The sequence below is a fragment of the Vulpes vulpes genome, chromosome 14, assembly GCF_048418805.1.
Source record: "Vulpes vulpes isolate BD-2025 chromosome 14, VulVul3, whole genome shotgun sequence".
Lineage (NCBI taxonomy): Eukaryota > Metazoa > Chordata > Mammalia > Carnivora > Canidae > Vulpes > Vulpes vulpes.
Window position 1 is genome coordinate 36945323 of NC_132793.1, and position 8964 is coordinate 36954286.

General features: G+C 42.2%; 1 pseudogene; it reads right to left on the reverse strand.

The window, feature by feature from the left end:
• Positions 1-688: 688 nt before the first annotated feature.
• Positions 689-1057, reverse strand: LOC112932922 (UPF0235 protein C15orf40 homolog pseudogene; annotated as a pseudogene).
• Between the last annotated feature and the right edge of the window lie 7907 nt (positions 1058-8964).

An 8964-nucleotide genomic window follows, 5' to 3' on the forward strand; every position in this document is an offset into this window, starting at 1 on the left:
TCTTCCTTTAAGGATCTTTGGAGATTCATAAGAACTACCAGATTTGAAGCCCGTAAGTTACAATCCAATGAGGACAAAATTCAGTGACTTCCCCAAAATACTTAACATTAAATTACAAGTCCTGATTATTATTTACTTTTTCACAAAATGCTCCATAGAGTTTTAAAAAGACACAAAAAGTTTTTATTTAGATAAGCCTTTTAAAATATAAAGACCATAAAGCAGTGTGACAGGTTTTCTTCCGTCACTTGTAAACTCTAGAGAAGGGAATCCTCAGAACACTAGAAGTGCTGTGGAAATAATATTCATTTACAATCAGGATAAACTGCATTCAGCCAGGAGTCAAGGGGCCTTGGTTCTAGCTGCCATCCTGTACGATGTGATCCTGAACAAGTCTCTCAACTTCTGGAAGCCCCACCAAAGGATGAAAGGGGCTTGAATATCTCTTCCAGTTGTTCCTGTGTAATGCGATGAGATCGGACTAATGTTCCAACCTGTTTGGGGTCAGGGATTTTAGAACCTGAATTGAACATAAGTACTTTTAAAATTCCTGCTTCTTTTTTGAGTCCTATTCTTAAATTTTTTTTCACATTCTTCCATGCACTGAAATATATTTTCCTACTTAACAGCCTCTTCACTAATAGCAATTTAAAAAGCTTCTCAAGGATGTATTTCTTATAACTTGTTTTTATTTCTTCTCAACTTGTTGCTTTAATTTCTCCAAGATCTCTTCAGCAATTGTGGATGCTAATAGCCTCACCACTTTTTCATGAGATTTATCACTCTTATCCAAAATTACATCACTCTTCCTAAGCTCCAGGACCTTGGGAAGGTACTGACAGAGTTTGGCATTAGCCTCTCCTTCCGATGGGGGAGCTGTGATGGCCACACTCACAGCTTCCGTTGTCACGTCTGTCACAGCATTTTGTTTGGACCCCGACTTGGTGGCTATGGTGACACTACCTCTGGGATCCACCGTCACCAGACCTAAGAAAGGAGGTGGTCTCTCTGGCTCCTGGCTCTTCCCCTTGTTCATCACACCAGCCTTCTTGGGCATCTCGGTGCCCAAGGGGAGCCCAGCGGAGGCTCGGGCCCCACGTCCCAACACCAGCGCCTCAGCCTGTGGCCTAGCAGCAGCATCCTGAATATTGTAGGTTTTGTGAACTATCCACCACCTCTGTCACAACTATTTAGGTCTCCTATTATAGCCACAGGCAATGTTTAAATGAACAGGTATAGATATTTTCCACTAAAACTTTATTTGCACAAACTGGTGCTGGACTGTAGGCCACAGTATTCTAACCTGTAAATGAAGGTGAACAGATGTCCTAGAAACAGCCTGAGACAAGACTTTGTTTGGGTGCATGTGCTATACTGAGGGAGGACTCTTTACAAGGAAGTGGGGAAGCAAGACTAGGAATGGCAAGGAGATGAGCAAGGATGTAGTGAAGTCTGTGGCATGATTTCACGGAAGAGCTCTGCAGAACACCTTACTATAGAGTTGTCCTGAAAGACTGGGCTTTGTGTTCCCATATCAGACAGATGTTGGCCAGGCTCTAGAGTGGAGACTGTGGTATACCTCCAAGGTATCTCCATGTCTGGACAAGGTGGTTCAACCAAGGACAATTGGAGGTTGCAGTTGTGGGCTGTTAGTTGCTCACAGGTACTCAGATGACTGTACCAGCGATAAAGGGAATCAAGCCTGTAGCAGCAGTGTCTACTACAGCCCAGGCTCTTTAACTTGTGTGAGAATCCTCTAGAGGACTTCTTAAAATATCAACTGCTGGGCTTCCCCTCCAGAGCTTATTTCAGTAAGTTGGGTTGAGACCCAAGAATCACATTTCTAAGTTTCCAAGTGATGCTAATGATGCTAGTTCAGGCACCACACTTTGAAATCGCTATATACAATATTAATCCCTTGACTGCAGAAAGCTTGATTATGGCTTTGTGTTATGATCTGGAAGATGAGAGGGAAAGTATGAGGGAAGGAAGAAATTTTTCAAATGTTTTTTACTCTTTGACTTCCACTTACTCAATAAATCTTTTACCTGAGATATATTTGTAGTATACCAAATGGGTTTACTAAAATAATTCATTTTTTTTTACAATTTTATTTAGTTATTCATGAGAGACACACAGAGAGAGGCAGAGACACAGGCAGAAGGAGAAGCAGGCTCCATGCAGGGAGCCCAATGCGGGACTTGATCCCAGGACTACAGGATCATGCCCTGTACCAAAGGCAGGCGCTAAACCGCTGAGCCACCCAGGGATCTCCCAGATTCTTATTTAAAGAAAATTAAGAGAAGGCGGGGCAAGATGGTGGAAGAGTAGGGTCCCCACGTCACCTGTCCCCATCAACCTACCAAGATAACTTTCAAATCATCCTGAAAACCTATGGATTCGGTCTGAGATTTAAAGAAAGAACAGCTGGAATGCTACAGTGAGAAGAGTTCCCGCTTCTATCAAGGTAGGAAGACAGAAAAAAATAAACAAAAAAGCATCCAAGGGGGAGGGCCACCTGCGAGGAGCCAGGCTAAGGCCGCGGCGAGTGACCCCAGGACAGGAAAGCCCCTTCCGGGAGAAGCAGGAGCTGCACCAACCTTCCCAGAAGGAAAGGCGCTCGCGGGGACCTCGGGCAGGATCCCAGGAGGGGCGGGGATGCCCTCAGGCTCCCAGGGGCACCAACAGACACCTGTGCCCCGGGGAGAGCACGCCACACCCCGCGGCCAAGCTCCCTAAAGGGCTGGAGCGTGCACCTGGCAGGGCCCTGGGAGCAGCTCCGGCAGCAGCTCTGCGCAGAGAGGGCTGCGTGCCCCAGGAGCACGATTCCAGCAGTGCAGGCCCTGGAGCCCAGGGCGCCGGGGGACACAGCCCAGGATCCAGCGCTCCCCCCATCCCACCCCACCCCAGATAGGCGGAGGTCGGAAGGACACAGGGCAGCAAGGATGCATGCTCCTGCCGCCCGGCAGCCCCAACCTGTGCAGATCGACACCCCCAACCCGGGAGCACATCCAGGCCCCTGCGGATTGGGAGTTGCAGTAGTTCCTGCAGGAGCTGACTCCAGGTCTGGAGACCTGGCCTCCGCCACTGTTGTTGTTCCTCCTGGTGTCACCTTGTACCTGGGCCTGAGCAGGGCCTCACAGGATAACCCTCTCCCACTGAGCCGTGCACCTTGCAGGGGGCGGGACAGCTCCCCCAGGTGCACACACCTGAGAATCAGCACAGCAGGCCCCTCCCCCAGAAGACCAGCTGGAAGGACAGGGGAAAAGCAAGTTCTTGACCAAGCAGCGCTGGAAGGTTCCAGGAGAAGTAGAGTGCACCCCTTCTTGTATTTTGTTGTTTGTTCCCCCGCCCCTTTTTTTTCCCCCTCTTTATCTCCTTTTTCCAGTACAACTTGGTTTTGGACACTCTGCACTGAGCAAAATGACTAGAAGGAAGAACTCACCACAAAAGAAAGAATCAGAAAAACACTCTCTCCCACAGAGTTACAGATTTTGAATTCCATTTGCATGTCAGAAAGCCAATTCAGAAGCACAATTATAAAGCTACTGGTGGCTCTAGAAAAAAGCATAAAGGATTCAAGAGACTTCATGACTGCAGAATTTAGATCTAATCAGGCTGAAATTAAAAATCAATTAAATGAGATGCAATCCAAACTGGAGGTCCTAACGACAAGGGTTAACGAGGTAGAAGAACGAGTGAGTGACACAGAAGACAAGTTGATGGCAAGGAAGGAAGCTGAGGAAAAAAGAAAAACAGGTAAAATATCATGAGGAAAGGTTTAGGAAAATGACAGCCTCAGAAGGAAAAATATACGTTTAATTGGGGTTCCAGAAGGCGTTGAAACAGACAGAGGACCAGAAAGTGTATTTGTTTGTTTTTTTAACAGAAAGTGTATTTGAACAAATCATAGCTAAGAACCTCGTAACTTGGGAGGGAAACAGGCATTCAGATCGAGGAAATAGAGAGATCCCCCCTAAAATAAAAACCATTCAACACCCTGACATTTAATAGTGAAACTTGCAAATTCCAAAGACAAAGAGAAGATCCTTAAAGCAGCAAGAGACAAGAGATCCCTAACCTTTATGGGGAGAAGTATTAGGTTAACAGAAGACCTCTCCACAGAGACCTGGCAGGCCAGAAAGGACTGGCAGGATATATTCAGGGTCCTAAATGAGAATAACCTGCAGCCAAGAATATTCTATCCAGCAAGGCTCTCATTCAGAATAGAAGGAGAGATAAAGAGCTTCCAAGATAGACAGAAACTGAAAGAATATGTGGCCACCAAACCAGTTCTGCAAGAAATATTAAAGGGGACTCTGTCAAAGAAAGAGGAAGTCCAAGGAAACAATCCACAAAAACAGGGACTGAATAGCTATTATGATGACACTAAATTCATATCTTTCAATAGTAACTCTGAACATGAAAGGGCTTAATGATCCCATCAAAAGACGCAGGGTTTCAAACTGGATAAAAAAGCAAGACCCATCTATTTGCTGTCTACAAGAGACTCATTTTAGACCTAAGGACACCTACAGCCTGAAAATGAAATGTTGGAGAACCATTTGCCATTCAAATGGTCCTCAAAAGAAAGCAGAGGTAGCCATCCTCATATCAGATAAATTAAAGTTTATCCCAAAGACTGTAGTTAAGAGATGAAGAGGAACACTGTATCATACTTAAAGGATATATCCAACAAGAGGTCCTAACAATCATGAATATTTATGTCCCGAATGCAGGAGCTGCCAAGTATATCAATTAATAACCAAAGTTAAGACATACTTAGATAATAATACACTTATACTTGGAGGAGACTTGAACACGGCACTTTCTACAATCAATACACCTTCTGAGCACAACATCTCCAAAGAAACAAGAGCTTTAAATGATACACTGGACAGATGGATTCAGAGATATTTACAGACCTTTAGATCCAAATGCAACTGAATACACATTCTTCTCAAGTGTATATGGAACTTTCTACAGAATAGACCACATACTGGGTCACGAATCAGGTCTTAACTGAAACCAAAAGATTGGGATCAACCCCTGCATATTTTCAGACCATAATGCTTTGAAACTAGAACTAAACCACAAGAAGAAGTTTGGAAGGATTTAAAACATGTGGAGGTTAAAGACCATCTTGCTAAAAGATGAAAGGGTCAACCAGGAAATTAGAGAAGAATTAAAAAGATTCATGGAAACTAATGAGAATGAAGAGACAACCGTTCAAAATCTTTGGGATACCGCAAAAGCAGTCCTGGGGGGAAATACATTGCAATTCAAGCATCTATCCAAAAACTGGAAAGAACTCAAATACAGAAGCTAACCTTGCACCTAAGGAGAAGGAACAGCAATAAAACCTTCACCCAGCAGAAGATAATTAACAAAGATTCGAGCAGAACTCAATGAAACAGAGACCAGAAGAACTGTGGAACAGATCAACAAAACCAGGAGTTGGTTCTTTGAAAGAATTAATAAGATAGATAAACCATCAGCCAGCCTTATTAAAAACAAAAGAGAAAAGACTCAAATTAATAAAATCATGAATGAAAAAGGAGCTATCACCACTAATGCCAAGGAAATACAAACGATTTTAAAAACTTATTATGAGCAGCTATATGCCAATAAATTAGGTAATCTAGAAGAAATGGACACATTTCTGGAAAATCACAAACTAGCAAAACTGGAACAGGAAGAAACAGAGAATTTGAACAGGCCGATAACCAGGGAGGAAATTGAAGGAGTCATCAAAAACCTCCCAAGACACAAAAGTCCAGGGTCAGATGGCTTCCCAGGGGAATTCTGTCAAACGTTTAAAGAAGAAACAATACTTATTCTACTAAAGCTGTTCCAAAAGATAGAAAGAGATAGAGTACCTCCAAACTCGTTCTATGAGGGCAGCATCACCTTAATTCCAAAACCAGACAAAGACCCCACCAAAAAGGAGAATCATAGACCAATGTCCCTGATGCACACAGATGCAAAAATTCTCAACAAGATACTAGCCAATAGGATCCAATAGTACATTAAGAAGATTATTCACCATGACCAAGTGGGATTTATCCCTGGGATGCAAAGCTGGTTCAACACTCGTAAAGCAATCAGTGTGATAGATCATATCAACAAGAGAAAAAAAAGAACAATATGACCCTCTCAATAGATGCAGAGAAAGCATTTGACAAAATACAGCATCCATACACTAACAATGAGACTGAAGAAAGAGAAATTAAGGGGGCAATCCCATTTACAACTGCACACAAAAGCATAAGATATCTAGGAATAAACCTAACCAAAGAGGTAAAGGATCTATACTCTAAAAACTACAGAGCACTTCTGTAAGAAATTGAGGAAAACACAAAGAGATAGAAAAATACTGCAAGCTCATGGATTGGAAGAATTAATATTGTGAAAATGTCAATGTTACCCAGGGCAATATACACATTTAATGCAATCCCTATCAAAATACCATGAACTTTCTTCAGAAAGTTGGAACAAATCATCTTAAGATTTGTGTGGAATCAGAAAAGCTGGAACACCTGCACCCCGATGTTTCTAGCAGCAATGTCCACAATAGCCAAACTGTGGAAGGAGCCTCGGTGCCCTTCGAAAGATGAATGGATAAAGATGTGGTCTATGGATACAATGGAATATTACTCACCCATTAGAAACGACAAATACCCACCATTTGCTTCGACGTGGATGGAACTGGAGGGTATTATGTTGAGTGAAATAAGTCAATCGGAGAAGGACAAACATTATACAGTTTCATTCATTCGCGGAATATAAAAAATAGTGAAAGGGAATAAAGGGGAAAGGAGAGAAAATGAGTGAAAATATCAGTGAGAGTGACAGAACATGAGAGACTCCTAACTCTGGGAAAGGAACAAGGGGTAGTGGAAAGGGAGGTGGGTGGGGGGATGGAGTGACTGGGTGATGGGCACTGAGGGGAGCACTTGATGGCATGAGCACTGGGTGTCATGCTATATGTTGGCAAATTGAACTGCAATAAAAAATAATAAATAAATAAATAAATAAATAATATTAAATAATTTTCTTTTACTAATGTCCTACTTCTGGTTGCTGAGACCTTATCTGTTCCATGAATCACCCCACAACATCTTTAATGTAATAAATTATTAAAAGTGTAACTTTTCACCCGAAGCTAATCCTATCATCCAACGCGTATGATGCAGGGCAAAAGCAAACTACCAGATTATCCCCAGGGTTTGCTGAGACAGCTGCCAGGAGGTAGCTCACCTCTAACAAGCACTGACAGTGGAAATTGAGGACAGCTGCTCTTGCCACACCCTGGTGCAGGTGGAAACAGCTGTTTGTGAGGGCAAGCAAACAACAGTGGCAAAACTGGAATGCTAAGTCTGTGCTCTAGTCAGGTTGGGCCATTTAGTCCCAGCACTTGAATTCCCTTTCCTGCAGGGAACCCACTGCTAGCAGCCTCCCCAGATCATTAGCAATTTGAGGAGAAAAATGACAGTATTCCTGACATTCTCTGATTTATAAATATGTTGTGTGTTCTATCTCTGCATTTTTATTTCTCCATTATCATCTTCTAGACAGTCCATGACTAGGTTTCTATAAGAACAGAACTGCGAATCTCAGAACTGGAAGCATTACTGAAATACCTAGGGACACTTGACATCTTCGCTTGTGAATGACACCTCAGTTTGAACTGTGACCAAATAATTTCTTCCTGATAGCAAACAGGAACATTTACAAGTAACTTTAGTGACTTGGAGTGGACTTGGATTATTTTTATAATGTCAATGTTTTGCACTTGCATTCTAAAATTTTCTTGAGCAAGTGAGAAAATCTTGACATTAAAGATGTTTCTGGAATTGTATCTCCCTGCCTATGCCTATAATGGAATTTCACTTAGAAATATCAATGGGCATGTGGACAAAGAACTTTCGGTACAACCTCCACAATCCAACAGAAATACATGTGGACCACAAAGTTAAATCATATATGGAATTTTAGTATTTCTAGTAGTCATACCGAAAGAAGTAAAAACAGGTGAAATTAATTTTAATATATTTATTTCACTCTGTATATCCAAAATATCACTTCACCACACAACCAGTATTAAAAAACACTGAACATTTTAAACTTTTTATTTATTTATTCATGAAAGACTCAGAGAGAGAGAGAGAGAGAGAGAGAGGCAGAGACATAGGCAGAGGAGAAACAGGCTCCATGCAGGGAGCTCAACACCAGGACTCGATCCCAGGTCTCCAGGATCATGCCCCAGACTGAAGGCCGCACTAAGCAACCAAGCCACCAGGGCTGCCCTATTCTAAACTTTTTATTTTTTTCATACTGAGGCCTGAAACCCATTGTGTATTTTATACTTTGGGCAGTGTCAATTTGTTTCAGGTGCTTTTTAGCCATATGAGGCCAAAGGTGACCATAATGGATGCTCAAATCTAGATTAATCCTTTTAACTCGATGGCAAAAATATACTCTCAGGCCCAAAGTCACTTACCTAAGGTGATGAAGCTGATTACAGAAGGAAAAGGGATTTAATCTATACCTACCCTGTCCCACACTAATTAGCCACAACATCTCAATTATCCTGAAGGAATGGACCAACCTCACCTCAGGGCAATGAAGTGTGGTGGTTAAAAGCATAAGCTCTGAGGTCAAAGTGCTGAGATTCCCACCCTGGTTCTTCCATACAGTGCAGTGTTAGGCAAGTTACTCAACCTCTCAGTACTTATTTCCTTATGTGTAAAGCGGAGATGTTACTGATAGTACCTGGGTTCTCCAGGTGGTATAAGGGTTAAGTATATTTATACATATACATAATCATATAGATACTCATACAGAACTAAGAAAAGTAACTGTGACACAAAAAGTACTATGTAAATGTGAGCTGTATACTAAAATTTTTCAAAGTCTTCTGAGGCGCAATTGTAGGTAAGTATAAATTAAACTCAAACCCAT